General features: G+C 37.2%; 1 long non-coding RNA gene across 1 annotated transcript; it reads right to left on the reverse strand.

Moving 5' to 3' along the window:
• Positions 1–3,366: 3,366 nt before the first annotated feature.
• LOC143421677 (uncharacterized) lies at positions 3,367–17,885 on the reverse strand. The gene is made up of 3 exons (XR_013101238.1): positions 17,804–17,885; positions 17,360–17,495; positions 3,367–3,503 (listed from the first exon to the last, which is right to left on the reverse strand). It is a non-coding gene; the product is annotated as an uncharacterized LOC143421677 (long non-coding RNA).
• Positions 17,886–21,252: the final 3,367 nt, after the last annotated feature.

Genomic DNA, 21,252 nt, shown 5'->3' on the forward strand with positions numbered 1-21,252 from the left:
TCACATACTCTCTCACTCACACACTCAAGCACACATACACACCGCAGGAAGATTGTTTATCCATGTGAGCATTTTAACATTTTTGAAACTGTATGAATATGTTTCTCTGTGTTATTTAGCTCTCTGTGTTTTTCCTGTCCCTTATTATTGGCTTGTCTCAGTTCCTTTGTGGCCTCTCCCTCATTCTCAATGGTTTAAGCCCAGCCCTGTTGCGATTGTGCCTCAGTGGTTGTGTTCTGCTCTGTCTTTCCAGCTTTAGCAGCTTTTCTGTTTTTATATTAGTTAGAACCAGAAACTAACAAACAAAAATCTTAATTAAAACATTGTATTTTATTTTTTACTTATACATACATTTACAGATTAAACTGCCAGCTTTGTATTAATGTTGATCATTTGTTTCCCTTTTCTTGTATTAATCTCTATCCGGTCTTTAAGTGATGACCTGATAAATCCTGCTTCCTGGCCCAAACTACCCTGTGTTTAATAAGACTTTTGTGTTTTTAACATGTTAATCTCAAAAAGCCCCTAAAAACAGTCAGTGATCACTGTGGGCCTCTCTCAGTTTTTATTACTGCTATTCATTTTCAAGCTCAGTTTTTAAAAGCTTGCGATATAACTACAGCCCAGCCCATGCACCAGTATATTAATGTCTAACCTCGTATTGTGGATGGATTATCTCAGTTGTTCTCCTGACTGAAGTTTGGTCCGTTTACAGCATCCTGCCATGCGATTGTATTTGTCCCTAACCATCGGGAACCCTCACGTTAACTTTTGTCGGGGGGAAAAAAGTTAGCGTTCATCCTCCAGCTTCACTGTTTATATTATGCTAACATAGCTGTGTCGCTAGCGATCACCTAGCGCATCATTATATAGCAGCTAGCCAAACTTCAGTAACCCTACAAAGGTCACTGCTGTTTAGTTTTCTGTCTTTATGTATGTTGGATGTGAGCAGAGCTGTACGTTTTAATTTGTTTCAAAAATCCCTCAGTCAGGACATGCCATATTATATTTAGATGGAAGTTAACTTCCTGCTAACTTCTAACTCGCTTAAATGTCATAAATTCCATTTTCATGGATGCCTGGATGTTAAACTTAATTGTTACACCTGGTAGAGCAGCCACACTGATCATTTTATTACAGATAGAAGAATTTAGACAGTTTGTAACTCTCAGTGATCCTACAGTGATCGTTTGACTTATGGACCTGCTAGTGATGTGTCGGTCGCAAACGAAACGGCTCTTGGAGCCAGATCATTGACGTGAATGACAGGTGTCAGCTCCTTGTCAGGATCGTGTTTCTTTTTTTCTTTAGCTCCCTCTCTCTCTCTCTCTCACTTTTTTTCGCTTCATGCACAAGAACAGAGCAGGAGGGAGGGCAACAACAAGAGACAACATCGTCACATTAGAAAGGCCTAGTAATGAAAATAAGTGACACCAAGAAAAGAAACAAAATGATGTCCACTCATCAGGGCAATGGGAAGATAAAAGACAGTCAGTTGAGTGTGATATTAATGAAGATGCCAATGTGTCTACTGCAACTGTTGCTGCTGCTGTATCTACAACATCATGCAGTAGACCACCACAACCACATAAACCAACCCAGAGCTGTATTAGACAGTTTTTGCAGAAGCCTGTGACCCCAGCAAGAACTCAATTTATAAAGACCTGGCAAAAATGATTGCACTTGATTTCCAACTATTTTTAGTTGTGGATGATAAAGGAATCAGAAAGTTTATTCATGCACTGAATCCTATGTATGCAATTCCAAGCAGGAAAAAATCTCCTTGTTTTGCGTATTAATTTATATTTTATTGTGTTGTGGTTTGTGTTGTTTCACTTTAAATTTGTTTAAAAGGAGAAAGCTTAATTTTTTTTAAATAGTTAAAAATAGAATTGTAGGTAGTTGGTTTTTGTATTTTATAATTTATTTTTTTAATTTTATGTGGAGTGAATAAATAAAAGCATATTTAGGAGCTGGTTCTCTAAAAAGAGCCAGAATTGCCATCACCTGCAGCAGAGTTTGGGCCCACACGGCTAATGACATCAGACCTAAAGACAGTCAGTGTTTACACTTTCCTTTACCTCTGGATAAAAACCTCTTAATGCTAAAACAATCTGAAGTTGTCTCAGAATTGATGTTTTTCATGTCTTCCTTTAGTGTTAGTACAGACAATTTGTCATGGTCCGTGTGAGCAGCTGTGTGTGCGTCCTGTGGGGATGATTGTCTGCCCTCCTCTCACCTGGGCAGCTCACCTGGAGTTAATTCATGGCAATCAACGGACAGTATTTATGGCCAGCTTCACCGTCATCTCATGACAGAATTAGAAGATGATTGTATATTTTTAACATCAACAAGAGTTTCACTAAAGAAAAAAAAAAACACTCAAAAAGAACAAAAAGGCACACTGGAGCAACAACATACCTTAATTTTATTAATGTCTAAAAAATAAAAACTTCCATAAAAATAATGCACAAAAAGCTTTGAATTGATGGCTTATTTACATTTTCCTGCTTACTCTCTAGTTTGTATTATAAAACTTTCTATGAAAGAGGAAATGCCATAATTATAATCAGGACATATAAATACATACAAACATGAGAAATATGTGGGAAACTAAATTCTCTTTCTTTTCTGCAATTCTGCTTCTCCTTTTTTTCTCCACTTGTCTCTGCTGAAGTAAACCCACATCTCTGCACCCATCAGCCACTCTGATGATCTGATGCTACGTCAGCTGCAGGGCTGTCCATACTGCAGCAGCACAGACATGCCAGCAGCTTGTCGATGGGCCCTTTCCGCATGAAACAAAACAGAGTCAAGTCTACAAAAGGACTGAGCAGAGACAAAGTCAAAACGATATCTGGGATATCAGTATCAAAGTGATAATGAAGTGAGACGATTAAAATATAAAAAATGGTGGTGGGAAGTACGATCAGAAAGTAGTTAAGCAACAGCAGAACTAAAGTTCCTGCAATTCTTCTTTTTTCCTCAGTGGGTACTGCGGTGGCAGCAGGCAGCGCTTGTAGGATCCCAATTAAACAGTAGATGAACGGAAGACCCGGCAGGAGGGTGAAACAAATTAAACGGAAATATTGTTGTAAGACTGTGGCAGGAGGAATACTGACAATACAAAGAGCCCAGACCAGAACACAGAGCAGCACAGAACCCTTAGTTTGCCTGATGCAGTCCAACAGTGGGCAGGCGATGAACAAATACCTGCAATACAAGACAAGCAGCTGTACAGATTATCACAATACACAATATTTATGACCATAAAGATGCTGCACATTGAAATCCAATGCCCAGACAGATAGATACCTTTCCAGGGCAATGCACACCTTGAAGTAAAGATTAGCCATCACAGCACAGTAGAAAACAAGAGAAGAAGTGTTGGAGATTTTCCTGTCATCAGGCTTTGACACCATCATCATCATAGTGCAAATCTGGATAACTGTGGCAATGAGGAGGTTTGTGTAATAGATAATAGGAGTTTTATTCCTTTGCACCTACAGGAAAAGTGAATGAAAGTTACATTGATGTGGTAATAAACATAACAGTCTGTCTTAAACCGAGTCTCTAAAAAGACATAATGAAACTTAAGTAAAATGTTTCAGGGATGTGGTGATGAAGTCTTGTTTCTGTCTTTGTTGGTACTTTATTCAGGATAAGATCAAGTTTAGGGTGTCACTGACAACATGAAAAACACAGTTAAAAAAATCTAAGAAAACAAAAGTAAATAATAACTAGAAAGTGCATTTTCTGAAGAAACTGCAGTGTGAATGCTTGAATCTGAATGTATGCACTGAAATGAATTAATTGCTGAATTTTGAGTTAAAAATATTGAATGAGATTAAAAAAAAAAAAAAAAAACAACGAATTTAACATGAAAACAAAGGTGCTGAACTGCTAAAAGCTGAAGGTTACACAGAAGAAGGAGTTGGAAAAAAACTGAAAATGTTTTAAATGTAAATTAGAAAACCCTAAGAAATGAGAAAAGAACATTTAGAGTCAGAAAACATCTGAATGAATATTAAAAGGTCATATTCTTTGAATCACTGAATGACTCAAATGTGATCCCTCCACTTTGATCCACACAGTTTAAAAAGTTTAAATGCCTGAGCTTTGAAAGATACGGTGTTGGAAAGAGAACAATAATGGCGACAATTTGAGGGTAAAATGATGGCTGTAACACTGTGGACACAGCAGCAGTTCAAAGAGAAGTGCTTAAGATGAATCTTGGTACAGTGGCAGGCAGAGCTCGTTAAGCAGGCAGGTGTGAGCCTGGTTGCTATAGTGACCGCACCCAATGGCTCCATACACACGTACACAGACATGCGCCTCACTTTTGCTGCTTAAAATGAACAGAAAAGTCAGGCCGAAACAAATCGTTCCCAAATGAAAAGTAAAAGTCGTATTGACGAAATTCTTTCACCGTGAGCGACAGCAATGTCTAGTCTACCTAATTCTCAGTTTTCATGCCTGTGGAGCTTATTATATGGACGTGGTGACAGTGGAAAGACACCATGCTCTTCTGATTTTCAAACGAACCTTCTGAGCCATTTTAACATTAGAGTCTATGGAAGAGTTGGAGGGAGGAGGCTGTGCATTGGTGACATTTATGAAAGAACCATAACACCTAGGACAATAGTAAACACATTGGATGAAAGAGGACAGCGATGGCTACGTTTTGAGGGTAAAATCATACCTGTAGAGCAAACGCTGCAGACACAGCAGCAGTTTTAAAAAAGATTTTAAGATTAATTTTTTTGCTCCTCTCACTCTAGCAGTTGAGCTGCCTCACTCTAGCCCCAACATTCCGTCCCATACACACCCATTATAAACTCTGAAACGGGTGAAAAAACATCATGAAACTTAAACTGGAACTGAAGAAAAAGTATAATAGATATTGAAAAGATAAATACAAGTTGAATAGTTGAATGTCTTGTCTTCGTTTTAAAGTTTGAATGGTGGCTCTATGTCAATGTATGTGGAAGTAGATACAGTTTAAAGAGGAGGAAGTTGAATGAGAATTTGAAGGGTCTCCCCATTGAAATACATGGGAAATTTTTGTTGAAAAAAGTTGAATAAAATTAAAAATATAAATGTTAAAAATGAGAAAAATAGAAGCAGTCATGTCCAAAAGAATAGGAATCTAATGGTGTTTGAATGGTTTTTCTAAGTTGAACGGTTTTGAAGGAGATAGATTACAAAAAACGTACGGAATCCATAATAACTAGAAAGTGCATTTTCTGAAGAAACTGCAGTGTGAATGCTTGAATCTGAATGTATGCACTGAAATGAATTAATTGCTGAATTTTGAGTTAAAAATATTGAATGAGATTAAAAAAAAACAAAAAAAACCCGAATTTAACCTGAAAACAAAGGTGCTGAACTGCTAAAAGCTGAAGGTTACACAGAAGAAGGAGTTGGAAAAAAACTGAAAATGTTTTAAATGTAAATTAGAAAACCCTAAGAAATGAGAAAAGAACATTTAGAGTCAGAAAACATCTGAATGAATATTAAAAGGTCATATTCTTTGAATCACTGAATGACTCAAATGTGATCCCTCCACTTTGATCCACACAGTTTAAAAAGTTTAAATGCCTGAGCTTTGAAAGACACGGTGTTGGAAAGAGAACAATAATGGCGACAATTTGAGGGTAAAATGATGGCTGTAACACTGTGGACACAGCAGCAGTTGAAAGAGAAGTGCTTAAGATGAATCTTGGCACAGTGGCAGGCAGAGCTCGTTAAGCAGGCAGGTGTGAGCCTGGTTGCTATAGTGACTGCACCCAATGGCTCCATACACACGTACACAGACATGCGCCTCACTTTTGCTGCTTAAAATGAACAGAAAAGTTAGGCCGAAACAAATCGCTCCCAAATGAAAAGTATAGGTCGTATTGACGAAATTCTTTCACCGTGAGCGGCAGCAATGTCCACTCTACCTAATTCTCAGTTTTCATGCCTGTGGAGTTTATTATATGGACGTGGTGACAGTGTAAAAACACCATGCTCTTCTGATTTTCAAACCAACCTTCTGAGCCGTTTTAACATTAGAGTCTATGGAAGAGTTGGAGGGAGGAGGCTGTGCATTGGTGACATTTATGAAAGAACCGTAACACCTAGGACAATAGTAAACACATTGGATGAAAGAGGACAGCCATGGCTACGTTTTGAGGGTAAAATCATACCTGTAGAGCAAACGCTGCGGACACAGCAGCAGTTTTAAAAAAGATTTTATGATTAATTTTTTTGCTCCTCTCACTCTAGCAGTTGAGCTGCCTCACTCTAGCCCCAACATTCCGTCCCATACACACCCATTATAAACTCTGAAACGGGTGAAAAAACATCATGAAACTTAAACTGGAACTGAAGAAAAAGTATAATAGATATTGAAAAGATAAATACAAGTTGAATAGTTGAATGTCTTGTCTTCGTTTTAAAGTTTGAATGGTGGCTCTATGTCAATGTATGTGAAAGTAGTAAGAGTTTAAAAATGAGTAAGTTGAATGAGGATTTGAAGGGTCTCCCCATTGGAATACATTATAAATTTTTGTTGAATAAAGTTGAATAAAATTAAAAATATAAATGTTAAAAATATGAAATTTAGAAGCAGTGTTGTCCAAAAGAATAGGAATCTAACGGTGTTTGAATGGTTTTTCTAAGTTGAACGGTTTTGAAGGAGTAGGATTACAAAAAACGTACGGAATAGATAAAATATAATAATAATAATAATAATAAAGATTCGAATAACAATACTGTGAATGCTTTTCAAGCATTCACACTAATAAAATACTAGAAAGTGCATTTTCTGAAGAAACTGCAGTGTGAATGCTTGAATCTGAATGTATGCACTGAAATGAATTAATTACAGAAGTTAAAAATTTTGAATGAGATTAAAAAAAAACCGAATTTAACCTGAAAACAAAAGTGCTGAACTGCTAAAAGGTGAAGGTTACACAGAAGAAGGTGTTGGAAAAAAACTGAAAATGTTTTAAATGTAAATTAGAAAACCCTAAGAAATGAGAAAAGAACATTTAGAGTCAGAAAACATCTGAATGAATATTAAAAGGTCATATTCTTTGAATCACTGAATGACTCAAATGTGATCCCTCCACTTTGATCCACACAGTTTAAAAAGTTTAAATGCCTGAGCTTTGAAAGATACGGTGTTGGAAAGAGAACAATAATGGCGACAATTTGAGGGTAAAATGATGGCTGTAACACTGTGGACACAGCAGCAGTTGAAAGAGAAGTGCTTAAGATGAATCTTGGTACAGTGGCAGGCAGAGCTCGTTAAGCAGGCAGGTGTGAGCCTGGTTGCTATAGTGACCGCACCCAATGGCTCCATACACACATACACAGACATGCGCCTCACTTTTGCTGCTTAAAATGAACAGAAAAGTCAGGCCGAAACAAATCGTTCCCAAATGAAAAGTATAGGTCGTATTGACAAAATTCTTTCACCGTGAGTGACAGCAATGTCTAGTCTACTGAATTCTCAGTTTTCATGCCTGTGGAGTTTATTATATGGACGTGGTGACAGTGGAAAGACACCATGCTCTTCTGATTTTCAAACGAACCTTCTGAGCCATTTTAACATTAGAGTCTATGGAAGAGTTGGAGGGAGGAGGCTGTGCATTGGTGACATTTACGAAAGAACCATAACACCTAGGACAATAGTAAACACATTGGATGAAAGAGGACAGCGATGGCTACGTTTTGAGGGTAAAATCATACCTGTAGAGCAAACGCTGCGGACACAGCAGCAGTTTTAAAAAAGATTTTAAGATTAATTTTTTTGCTCCTCTCACTCTAGCAGTTGAGCTGCCTCACTCTAGCCCCAACATTCCGTCCCATACACACCCATTATAAACTCTGAAACGGGTGAAAAAACATCATGAAACTTAAACTGGAACTGAAGAAAAAGTATAATAGATATTGAAAAGATAAATACAAGTTGAATAGTTGAATGTCTTGTCTTCGTTTTAAAGTTTGAATGGTGGCTCTATGTCAATGTATGTGGAAGTAGTAAGAGTTTAAAAATGAGTAAGTTGAATGAGAATTTGAAGGGTCTCCCCATTGAAATACATGGGAAATTTTTGTTGAATAAAGTTGAATAAAATTAAAAATATAAATGTTAAAAATATGAAAAATAGAAGCAGTCATGTCCAAAAGAATAGGAATCTAACGGTGTTTGAATGGTTTTTCTAAGTTGAACGGTTTTGAAGGAGTTAGATGCCAAAAAACGTACGGAATATATAATAATAAAGATTCGAATAACAATACTGTGAATGCTTTTCAAGCATTCACACTAATAACTAGAAAGTGCATTTTCTGAAGAAACTGCAGTGTGAATGCTTGAATCTGAATGTATGCACTGAAATGAATTAATTGCTGAATTTTGAGTTAAAAATATTGAATGAGATTAAAAAAAAAAAAAAAAAACAACGAATTTAACATGAAAACAAAGGTGCTGAACTGCTAAAAGCTGAAGGTTACACAGAAGAAGGAGTTGGAAAAAAACTGAAAATGTTTTAAATGTAAATTAGAAAACCCTAAGAAATGAGAAAAGAACATTTAGAGTCAGAAAACATCTGAATGAATATTAAAAGGTCATATTCTTTGAATCACTGAATGACTCAAATGTGATCCCTCCACTTTGATCCACACAGTTTAAAAAGTTTAAATGCCTGAGCTTTGAAAGATACGGTGTTGGAAAGAGAACAATAATGGCGACAATTTGAGGGTAAAATGATGGCTGTAACACTGTGGACACAGCAGCAGTTCAAAGAGAAGTGCTTAAGATGAATCTTGGTACAGTGGCAGGCAGAGCTCGTTAAGCAGGCAGGTGTGAGCCTGGTTGCTATAGTGACCGCACCCAATGGCTCCATACACACGTACACAGACATGCGCCTCACTTTTGCTGCTTAAAATGAACAGAAAAGTCAGGCCGAAACAAATCGTTCCCAAATGAAAAGTAAAAGTCGTATTGACGAAATTCTTTCACCGTGAGCGACAGCAATGTCTAGTCTACCTAATTCTCAGTTTTCATGCCTGTGGAGCTTATTATATGGACGTGGTGACAGTGGAAAGACACCATGCTCTTCTGATTTTCAAACGAACCTTCTGAGCCATTTTAACATTAGAGTCTATGGAAGAGTTGGAGGGAGGAGGCTGTGCATTGGTGACATTTATGAAAGAACCATAACACCTAGTACAATAGTAAACACATTGGATGAAAGAGGACAGCGATGGCTACGTTTTGAGGGTAAAATCATACCTGTAGAGCAAACGCTGCAGACACAGCAGCAGTTTTAAAAAAGATTTTAAGATTAATTTTTTTGCTCCTCTCACTCTAGCAGTTGAGCTGCCTCACTCTAGCCCCAACATTCCGTCCCATACACACCCATTATAAACTCTGAAACGGGTGAAAAAACATCATGAAACTTAAACTGGAACTGAAGAAAAAGTATAATAGATATTGAAAAGATAAATACAAGTTGAATAGTTGAATGTCTTGTCTTCGTTTTAAAGTTTGAATGGTGGCTCTATGTCAATGTATGTGGAAGTAGATACAGTTTAAAGAGGAGGAAGTTGAATGAGAATTTGAAGGGTCTCCCCATTGAAATACATGGGAAATTTTTGTTGAAAAAAGTTGAATAAAATTAAAAATATAAATGTTAAAAATGAGAAAAATAGAAGCAGTCATGTCCAAAAGAATAGGAATCTAATGGTGTTTGAATGGTTTTTCTAAGTTGAACGGTTTTGAAGGAGATAGATTACAAAAAACGTACGGAATCCATAATAATAAAATAGAATAAAATAGAACTAGAAAGTGCATTTTCTGAAGAAACTGCAGTGTGAATGCTTGAATCTGAATGTATGCACTGAAATGAATTAATTGCTGAATTTTGAGTTAAAAATATTGAATGAGATTAAAAAAAACCAAAAAAAAAACCGAATTTAACCTGAAAACAAAGGTGCTGAACTGCTAAAAGCTGAAGGTTACACAGAAGAAGGAGTTGGAAAAAAACTGAAAATGTTTTAAATGTAAATTAGAAAACCCTAAGAAATGAGAAAAGAACATTTAGAGTCAGAAAACATCTGAATGAATATTAAAAGGTCATATTCTTTGAATCACTGAATGACTCAAATGTGATCCTTCCACTTTGATCCACACAGTTTAAAAAGTTTAAATGCCTGAGCTTTGAAAGATACGGTGTTGGAAAGAGAACAATAATGGCGACAATTTGAGGGTAAAATGATGGCTGTAACACTGTGGACACAGCAGCAGTTGAAAGAGAAGTGCTTAAGATGAATCTTGGTACAGTGGCAGGCAGAGCTCGTTACGCAGGCAGGTGTGAGCCTGGTTGCTATAGTGACCGCACCCAATGGCTCCATACACACGTACACAGACATGCGCCTCACTTTTGCTGCTTAAAATGAACAGAAAAGTCAGGCCGAAACAAATCGTTCCCAAATGAAAAGTAAAAGTCGTATTGACAAAATTCTTTCACCGTGAGTGACAGCAATGTCTAGTCTACTGAATTCTCAGTTTTCATGCCTGTGGAGTTTATTATATGGACGTGGTGACAGTGGAAAGACACCATGCTCTTCTGATTTTCAAACGAACCTTCTGAGCCATTTTAACATTAGAGTCTATGGAAGAGTTGGAGGGAGGAGGCTGTGCATTGGTGACATTTACGAAAGAACCATAACACCTAGGACAATAGTAAACACATTGGATGAAAGAGGACAGCGATGGCTACGTTTTGAGGGTAAAATCATACCTGTAGAGCAAACGCTGCGGACACCGCAGCAGTTTTAAAAAATATTTTAAGATTAATTTTTTTGCTCCTCTCACTCTAGCAGTTGAGCTGTCTCACTCTAGCCCCAACATTCCGTCCCATACACACCCATTATAAACTTTGAAACGGGTGAAAAAACATCATGAAACTTAAACTGGAACTGAAGAAAAAGTATAATAGATATTGAAAAGATAAATACAAGTTGAATAGTTGAATGTCTTGTCTTCGTTTTAAAGTTTGAATGGTGGCTCTATGTCAATGTATGTGGAAGTAGATACAGTTTAAAGAGGAGGAAGTTGAATGAGAATTTGAAGGGTCTCCCCATTGAAATACATTATAAATTTTTGTTGAAAAAAGTTGAATAAAATTAAAAATATAAATGTTAAAAATGAGAAAAAATAGAAGCAATGTTGTCCAAAAGAATAGGAATCTAACGGTGTTTGAATGGTTTTTCTAAGTTGAACGGTTTTGAAGGAGTAGGCTTTCAAAAAACGTACGGAATAGATAATAATAATAAACTAGAAAGTGCATTTTCTGAAGAAACTGCAGTGTGAATGCTTGAATCTGAATGTATGCACTGAAATGAATTAATTGCTGAATTTTGAGTTAAAAATATTGAATGAGATTAAAAAAAAAACAAAAAAAAAAACGAATTTAACCTGAAAACAAAGGTGCTGAACTGCTAAAAGCTGAAGGTTACACAGAAGAAGGAGTTGGAAAAAAACTGAAAATGTTTTAAATGTAAATTAGAAAACCCTAAGAAATGAGAAAAGAACATTTAGAGTCAGAAAACATCTGAATGAATATTAAAAGGTCATATTCTTTGAATCACTGAATGACTCAAATGTGATCCCTCCACTTTGATCCACACAGTTTAAAAAGTTTAAATGCCTGAGCTTTGAAAGATACGGTGTTGGAAAGAGAACAATAATGGCGACAATTTGAGGGTAAAATGATGGCTGTAACACTGTGGACACAGCAGCAGTTGAAAGAGAAGTGCTTAAGATGAATCTTGGTACAGTGGCAGGCAGAGCTCGTTAAGCAGGCAGGTGTGAGCCTGGTTGCTATAGTGACCGCACCCAATGGCTCCATACACACGTACACAGACATGCGCCTCACTTTTGCTGCTTAAAATGAACAGAAAAGTCAGGCCGAAACAAATCGCTCCCAAATGAAAAGTAAAAGTCGTATTGACAAAATTCTTTCACCGTGAGCGACAGCAATGTCTAGTCTACCTAATTCTCAGTTTTCATGCCTGTGGAGCTTATTATATGGACGTGGTGACAGTGGAAAGACACCATGCTCTTCTGATTTTCAAACGAACCTTCTGAGCCATTTTAACATTAGAGTCTATGGAAGAGTTGGAGGGAGGAGGCTGTGCATTGGTGACATTTATGAAAGAACCATAACACCTAGTACAATAGTAAACACATTGGATGAAAGAGGACAGCGATGGCTACGTTTTGAGGGTAAAATCATACCTGTAGAGCAAACGCTGTGGACACAGCAGCAGTTTTAAAAAATATTTTAAGATTAATTTTTTTGCTCCTCTCACTCTAGCAGTTGAGCTGCCTCACTCTAGCCCCAACATTCCGTCCCATACACACCCATTATAAACTCTGAAACGGGTGAAAAAACATCATGAAACTTAAACTGGAACTGAAGAAAAAGTATAATAGATATTGAAAAGATAAATACAAGTTGAATAGTTGAATGTCTTGTCTTCGTTTTAAAGTTTGAATGGTGGCTCTATGTCAATGTATGTGGAAGTAGTAAGAGTTTAAAAATGAGTAAGTTGAATGAGGATTTGAAGGGTCTCCCCATTGAAATACATTATAAATTTTTGTTGAATAAAGTTGAATAAAATTAGAAATATAAATGTTAAAAATATGAAAAATAGAAGCAGTGTTGTCCAAAAGAATAGGAATCTAACGGTGTTTGAATGGTTTTTCTAAGTTGAACGGTTTTGAAGTTATAGGATTACAAAAAACGTACGGAATACAGAATAAAATATAATAATAATAATAATAAAGATTCGAATAACAATACTGTGAATGCTTTTCAAGCATTCACACTAAATATAACTAGAAAGTGCATTTTCTGAAGAAACTGCAGTGTGAATGCTTGAATCTGAATGTATGCACTGAAATGAATTAATTACAGAATTTAAGTTAAAAATTTTGAATGAGATAAAAAAAAACCGAATTTAACCTGAAAACAAAAGTGCTGAACTGCTAAAAGGTGAAGGTTACACAGAAGAAGAAGTTGGAAAAAAACTGAAAATGTTTTAAATGTAAATTAGAAAACCCTAAGAAATGAGAAAAGAACATTTAGAGTCAGAAAACATCTGAATGAATATTAAAAGTTCATATTCTTTGAATCACTGAATGACTAAAATGTGATCCCTCTGCTTGGATCCACACAGTTTAAAAAATTTAAAAGTCTGAGCTTTGAAAGACACGGTGTTGGAAAGAGAACAACGATGGCGACGTTTTGAGGGTAAAATGATGGCTTTAACACTGTGGACACAGCAGCAGTTGAAAGAGAAGTGTTTAAGATGAATCTTGGCAGAGTGAGAGAGAGAGCTCGTTAAGCAGGCAGGTGTGAGCCTGGTTGCTATAGTGACTGCACCCAAGGGCTCCATACACACGTACACAGACATGCACCTCACTTTTGCTGCTTAAAATGAACAGAAAAGTCAGGCCCAAACAAATTCTTCCCAAATGAAAAGTACATGTCGTATTGACAAAATTCTTTCACCGTGAGCGACAGCCATGTCTAGTCTACCTAATTCTCAGTTTTCATGCCTGTGGAGTTTATTATATGGACGTGGTGACAGTGTAAAGACACCATGCTCTTCTGATTTTCAAACGAACCTTCTGAGCCATTTTAACATTAGAGTCTATGGAAGAGTTGGAGGGAGGAGGCTGTGCATTGGTGACATTTATGAAAGAACCATAACACCTAGTACAATAGTAAACACATTGGATGAAAGAGGACAGCCATGGCTACGTTTTGAGGGTAAAATCATACCTGTAGAGCAAACGCTGTGGACACAGCAGCAGTTTTAAAAAAGATTTTAAGATTAATTTTTTTGCTCCTCTCACTCTAGCAGTTGAGCTGCCTCACTCTAGCCCCAACATTCCGTCCCATACACACCCATTATAAACTCTGAAACGGGTGAAAAAACATCATGAAACTTAAACTGGAACTGAAGAAAAAGTATAATAGATATTGAAAAGATAAATACAAGTTGAATAGTTGAATGTCTTGTCTTCGTTTTAAAGTTTGAATGGTGGCTCTATGTCAATGTATGTGGAAGTAGTAAGAGTTTAAAAATGAGTAAGTTGAATGAGAATTTGAAGGGTCTCCCCATTGAAATACATGGGAAATTTTTGTTGAATAAAGTTGAATAAAATTAAAAATATAAATGTTAAAAATATGAAAAATAGAAGCAGTCATGTCCAAAAGAATAGGAATCTAACGGTGTTTGAATGGTTTTTCTAAGTTGAACGGTTTTGAAGGAGTTAGATGCCAAAAAACGTACGGAATATATAATAATAAAGATTCGAATAACAATACTGTGAATGCTTTTCAAGCATTCACACTAACTAGAAAGTGCATTTTCTGAAGAAACTGCAGTGTGAATGCTTGAATCTGAATGTATGCACTGAAATGAATTAATTGCTGAATTTTGAGTTAAAAATATTGAATGAGATTAAAAAAAAAAAAAAAAAACAACGAATTTAACATGAAAACAAAGGTGCTGAACTGCTAAAAGCTGAAGGTTACACAGAAGAAGGAGTTGGAAAAAAACTGAAAATGTTTTAAATGTAAATTAGAAAACCCTAAGAAATGAGAAAAGAACATTTAGAGTCAGAAAACATCTGAATGAATATTAAAAGGTCATATTCTTTGAATCACTGAATGACTCAAATGTGATCCCTCCACTTTGATCCACACAGTTTAAAAAGTTTAAATGCCTGAGCTTTGAAAGATACGGTGTTGGAAAGAGAACAATAATGGCGACAATTTGAGGGTAAAATGATGGCTGTAACACTGTGGACACAGCAGCAGTTCAAAGAGAAGTGCTTAAGATGAATCTTGGTACAGTGGCAGGCAGAGCTCGTTAAGCAGGCAGGTGTGAGCCTGGTTGCTATAGTGACCGCACCCAATGGCTCCATACACACGTACACAGACATGCGCCTCACTTTTGCTGCTTAAAATGAACAGAAAAGTCAGGCCGAAACAAATCGTTCCCAAATGAAAAGTAAAAGTCGTATTGACGAAATTCTTTCACCGTGAGCGACAGCAATGTCTAGTCTACCTAATTCTCAGTTTTCATGCCTGTGGAGCTTATTATATGGACGTGGTGACAGTGGAAAGACACCATGCTCTTCTGATTTTCAAACGAACCTTCTGAGCCATTTTAACATTAGAGTCTATGGAAGAGTTGGAGGGAGGAGGCTGTGCATTGGTGACATTTATGAAAGAACCATAACACCTAGTACAATAGTAAACACATTGGATGAAAGAGGACAGCGATGGCTACGTTTTGAGGGTAAAATCATACCTGTAGAGCAAACGCTGCAGACACAGCAGCAGTTTTAAAAAAGATTTTAAGATTAATTTTTTTGCTCCTCTCACTCTAGCAGTTGAGCTGCCTCACTCTAGCCCCAACATTCCGTCCCATACACACCCATTATAAACTCTGAAACGGGTGAAAAAACATCATGAAACTTAAACTGGAACTGAAGAAAAAGTATAATAGATATTGAAAAGATAAATACAAGTTGAATAGTTGAATGTCTTGTCTTCGTTTTAAAGTTTGAATGGTGGCTCTATGTCAATGTATGTGGAAGTAGATACAGTTTAAAGAGGAGGAAGTTGAATGAGAATTTGAAGGGTCTCCCCATTGAAATACATGGGAAATTTTTGTTGAAAAAAGTTGAATAAAATTAAAAATATAAATGTTAAAAATGAGAAAAATAGAAGCAGTCATGTCCAAAAGAATAGGAATCTAATGGTGTTTGAATGGTTTTTCTAAGTTGAACGGTTTTGAAGGAGATAGATTACAAAAAACGTACGGAATCCATAATAATAAAATAGAATAAAATAGAATAAAGATTAGAAGAACAATACTGTGAATGCTTTTCAAGCATTCACACTAATAAAGATTAGAAGAACAATACTGTGAATGCTTTTCAAGCATTCACACTAATAAAATAGAATAAAGATTAGAAGAACAATACTGTGAATGCTTTTCAAGCATTCACACTAATAATAATAATGCCTCTTAAATAAAAGGTGTGTAAAGTAATTTTGCATTTCATACACTTTAGTACAGTTACGTGCAGGGAAACTGGCTGAAGACCTGAGAATATAGCTTTACTGTTCTGAGAGTACAAAGTTAGAAATATGTAACATGGATTTTATTTTGAGCTGATGATAAATTTGCTGTTTCCACTATTAGCCCCGTATCTCCTTTCTTACACTGAGAGATTGGAAGATGGAAAACAGAGATAAAAACATGATGCACGTATAAAAGAAAAGGCCACATTTTATACCACAGGATATAAGAGAAGCTCTCACTGCTATCCTTCTGTCACACATCTTATCTTCACCTGCTCCACCCTGCCTACGCTCTGTTTTTCAGTTCTCCTTTGCACCGTCTGCTGTTTGTTGACCCCAGTTATTTAAACTCATCTATCTCTGACCCTTACACCTTTGTTGTCACACCCGTCTTCAACCCCCCCTCCTCTAATTGTGTATGGTTCAGGTGGTTGGGAAGCTCATCTGTAACTGGAAGGTTGCTGGTTCAATCCCCCAGCTCTCTCTGTCCCTGTCATTGTGTCCTTGGGCAAGACATTTTACCCTACCGCCTACTGGTGATGGCCAGAGGGGCGCGATATGGCAGCCTCGCTTCTGTCAGCCTGCCCCAGGGCAGCTGTGGCTACAACTGTGGTTTGCCTGCATCAGTGTGTGAATGTGAGAGTGAATGAATAGTGGCATTGAAAAGCGCTTTGGGTGCCTGGAAAACTGCTATATAAATGCAATCCGTTATTATTATTATTATTATTATTAATTCACACACATTTTTTCCGTCTTGCGTCTGTTGACCTTTTTCGTCTCTCCAGGATCTCTTCCACCTGCTCACCTGCCAACAGCACAGCCCATGGAAACTTCTGCCTGACCTCATCTGTCAGCCTGTCCATCACCATTGTAATTAAAAAAGGAGTTAAGAGGCGATCCCCAATGAAATCCTCGCCCCACCTCACCACCACCAGCCACACTGTCCTCATACCTGTCCTGCACCAGTGCTTTCAAAGCCAGTTTGTGCTTTGTCATTCTGTCATATGCTTTCTCTGGATTCACAAAGACACAGTTCTACTCTTTCTGCACACTGAAGTAATCACTCATCACAATTTTGATGATTAATATTTCAATTCCATGTCTTGATTTTGGGGCATTTTGAGGCTGTGTTGGTCTTTTGCAGTAAACCTTTAAATAGTTTCCACAACGACAAATATAAAACGATTGCTACATACCAAACAACACACACAAAAGATGACCAGTATGGTCAAAGAAAGGCAGACACATGAGCTGCTCCACAGCACCACACGGGCAGGCTCCATCTCGGTCTGATTTTCTGTAGTGGTGTTGTTGGTGTCCACGCTTTTGTTTCTTAAACCAATCAAAATGAGAGAATTTCAGTTTAGCAGAGATACAGAGCAGCAGTTACACCATTACTTTAACTTGTATATTTATGTTAGTTCACGAATGATTGGTGTGGAAAGCACATCACATCAGTCGTATACACCGCAACTGCCCTGGAAGCGACCTCCCTCTCTCTTTCTTTCACTTTCTCTCTCTCTCACAAACACACACACACAGTCCATTTTGTAATACAGCCTCATAAGGGAGTTTCCTCATAGCTTTTCTAATCTTCAAGTAGAAAAATTAAATGAAAAGCTAATATCGTCTTTACTTACCTCAGGACTGCTCCCAGCTTAACTTGTCAGTAAACTCTGTAATATGTTTTTCAAAGATCTTGAAAGGGGAAGTTCATTGCTTTATTTACACCCCATTTCATCACATTATGCAATTCACAGTCACGTATTTGCATGAAAATCAACCAGCTAGCATTCCTCTCTCTCTGACAAGGTTTTACTTTATGAAAGCATCTAACTGGTTTAATACGAACAACTAAACATGTAACATCAATCAATCGATCAATCAATAAAAACAGTGCAGAAGCATTTTCTCTATCAACAACAGCAAGACACAATAAGACATTTCAGTGTCTGTGCAAACTGAAAGATAAACCTGTTTGTCTTATTGTATTTTTAGTCTTCCTGACAAACTGCTGTGTATAAAGTTCTTGTAGACACAGCACTTTACCCCAAAAATAGATTAGAAACTCTCTAAGCTACATCCTTCCTTTTCTCTGCTTCTTATCTCGCGCGCACTCACACATGTTGGACAGATATTTGTGCAATAAATACACTTAGCTATTAGTGGCTGCTTTGGGTGTCTGATAACCTCAGTCAGTAACGTTCTGTGTTTTTAAAGTTTCAACCTGTGTTACAGAGAAATGAGCTTCCTGCAGCAAAAGGAGTAGTTTAAGTATATTTTTTACTAGTTCTGTGGTATTTCAATCAAATTCTTCTTTTTCATAGTTGGAACATAGTTTAACTACTATTGTATTCCCACACCACATCGTGGTTCACCTTTAGTGGACTTAATACATCATGATTTTATCTCTAAATTGATATTGCAGGAATTTCATTTTATAACAGGTTTCTGGGGGCCTATAGGTATGGGGTTTTTGGGGGGGTTTTTCTGTAGATTTTAATGATTTTTGCAGTTAAATAAGCATTTTCTAGCCCAGTGGTTCCCAAACTTTTTTTGCTGGGCCCCCCTTTGTTTTACATGAAAAATGTTCGCGCACCCCCCGCGCACGCACCAACACATCCTCCAACCACACATGCCCATAGTTTGCTCCATTGCGGTTTATTTCACACCTCAAAAATTTAGTAAACAAGTAATCTGCAATAACTTACAGGTAGTGATAAAATAAACTACTGACTCTTTTAGGCTACGTCCACACCTACACGGGTGTTTTTGAAAACGCAGCTGTTTCGTCCACGTAAACGGCGTTTCGAATCAGCGAAAACTGAGATTTTTCAAAACTCCTTTTTTGCGTGTGGACGAGGAATACAGAGTTCGTCACGCAACGTCAAAGATATGTGTCTTTTTTCACGTCACGCAGTGCGCTACATTATTGTTCACGTGAGATGAATTGCAGAATGGCAGATAGAGACAAAATACTGTTAATCTGACTATCTGCAGGTTTGCATGCAGTAACATGCATTACTGTCCCTCCATTTACAAAGGCATGGGAGTCACGGTGTGATTATTTTACGTGTAGTTGTTTTTTTTCTGTGTAATAATATTCAACATTGCTACATTTTTCAAAAAATGCCTCTCTGTGCAAAATAAGTTTAAAAACATAAACAGCTGTGGGATCCTGTTTGTCTGTGATTTGAACCGGGGGACAAATCGTGGCAGGATCAGCCTGATGTTATTTGTATCCTACTGGCCTTAAAGCGCTTGAATGTGAAATGCCCTTCACCACCTTGTTGAGGCTCTGGACTCAGACGATAACCTTCCGCTGAATACGTAAGGATGTGTCTCAAAAGTGTGTTTAAGAGTTTAAAAAGAGTTTACAAGAGCATTGGAAAGGTTTGTAAGTGTGTGGAGGTTTTTATGGCTTAAAATATATAAAAATAAACGTATGGTTTCTATTCATCTGGACCTGGCATTTTCAATGTAAGAAACGTATCATAACTGCAGGTTTCCCCAGTTTTATGAAGGGAAGGAACTGCCCTCCCAGCCCATTGTTCATTCAATGGGGTGGTTTGAGTCATTGTGCAAATGTACTGTTTATAAGATTGGGGAAACCTGCAGTCAGCTGAGACTGAAGAAGTCACTTGGATGAGTGATGAAACATTTCTCCCACTGAAAACGCTACGAACAGATGAACAGAATCAACTTTTGGAGAGTATTTGATTGACAAGTTACAACATAAATGCTACAGCAAGGAGGAGTCAGGACGCCAGGTCAGGGGGGAGATATCATCACCCCTACCTGAGATTGGGTACATAGCCCCAAGTGCGATAGGAGAAGGATCGTTGAGTGCGAGAGGAACTGACCTGAAAAATAGGATCATGGCCAAGCTTGAAACCTGGATCCCCCGTAGCCGGTTACCAAGATTACGTGAAGTACCCTCAGAAGGTCTGCTAGATGATGTTAATGCAGCACTACGGTGAGATCATAGATATATATATATAGATAGATAAAGACTGTTAAACTCTGATGTTATCAACAATCTGAAGCAAGTGCTGAATTCACTGGTATAAATAAGAACATAAATTATAATAAAAATGGATTAACAATGAATGCTTTACGGGTTTAAAATTTGGTCGTTAACAATTTAAAGAACAAAAAAGCTAAATCATAAGTATCATAGATAAATTGTTTACTTTTCCTTTTAGTTTCATGTGACCACTTTGTTGGGTTTAAGAAACACAGATGGAAAGACGAGTTATTGTAAATTAAAGTTAAAGGTGGGCCACATCCTGAAAAAGAAAAACTCTATGTTAAAAATCAACCATCTACTCTGCGCTGTGAGTGTGACGTCATGTCAGTGGGGGTGGGTGCGGCTACCACAACTTCCCCGTTCAAGACAAACTCATCATATTACAGATTTTACACTCCGGTTCAACTGAAAGCAGTTCTAAGGTCAGTGAAGGCAATGTTTACAATATTATTATTGTTTGTACTTGAAGAGGAGCATAAGTATGATGAAACAGCCTCATGAGTAGGACAGTCAGTGTTATGCGATTGTACTCATTTCTTTTGTGTTTGCAGTTTGTGCTTCTGGATAAATACAGTGAATGGAAATGTGTGTATTGATAATGCGCTAACTATACCTGATTCTGTCAGTCAGTTCAGTTTTATTTATATAATGGCAATTCACACTGGCTGCCTTAAAGTGCTTCATATAGTCAGAGAAAATCTACACTATTAGAAAGAAACCCCAACAGTCACATATTACTTGACAGAGAGATGCTGACACACCCGAAATGAGTTTTTATATATTTGCTACAAAGAAGCTTCCTTAAATAAGTTAGTTGTTTGATCCTGGAGACAGGAGGAGCCTGCTGCATAATTGTTTTTCTTTTCTTTTCATTTTCAGGGTGTCTTTGAATTCTGCCCTCTGTGGGTTTATCATTTTCATTTCAATCAAAGATGCTATTTTGTTTCCATTGGTGTCCGGTGTGTTATCCAAGTGCTTCTTAAATCTTTTGCACAGTGTCAGTGAGTTTCACAACATTAAAAGAAAACCATTTTCACCACCTGCTATTTCATGGGGGTT

This window comes from Maylandia zebra, linkage group LG13 (genome assembly GCF_041146795.1).
Source record: "Maylandia zebra isolate NMK-2024a linkage group LG13, Mzebra_GT3a, whole genome shotgun sequence".
Lineage (NCBI taxonomy): Eukaryota > Metazoa > Chordata > Actinopteri > Cichliformes > Cichlidae > Maylandia > Maylandia zebra.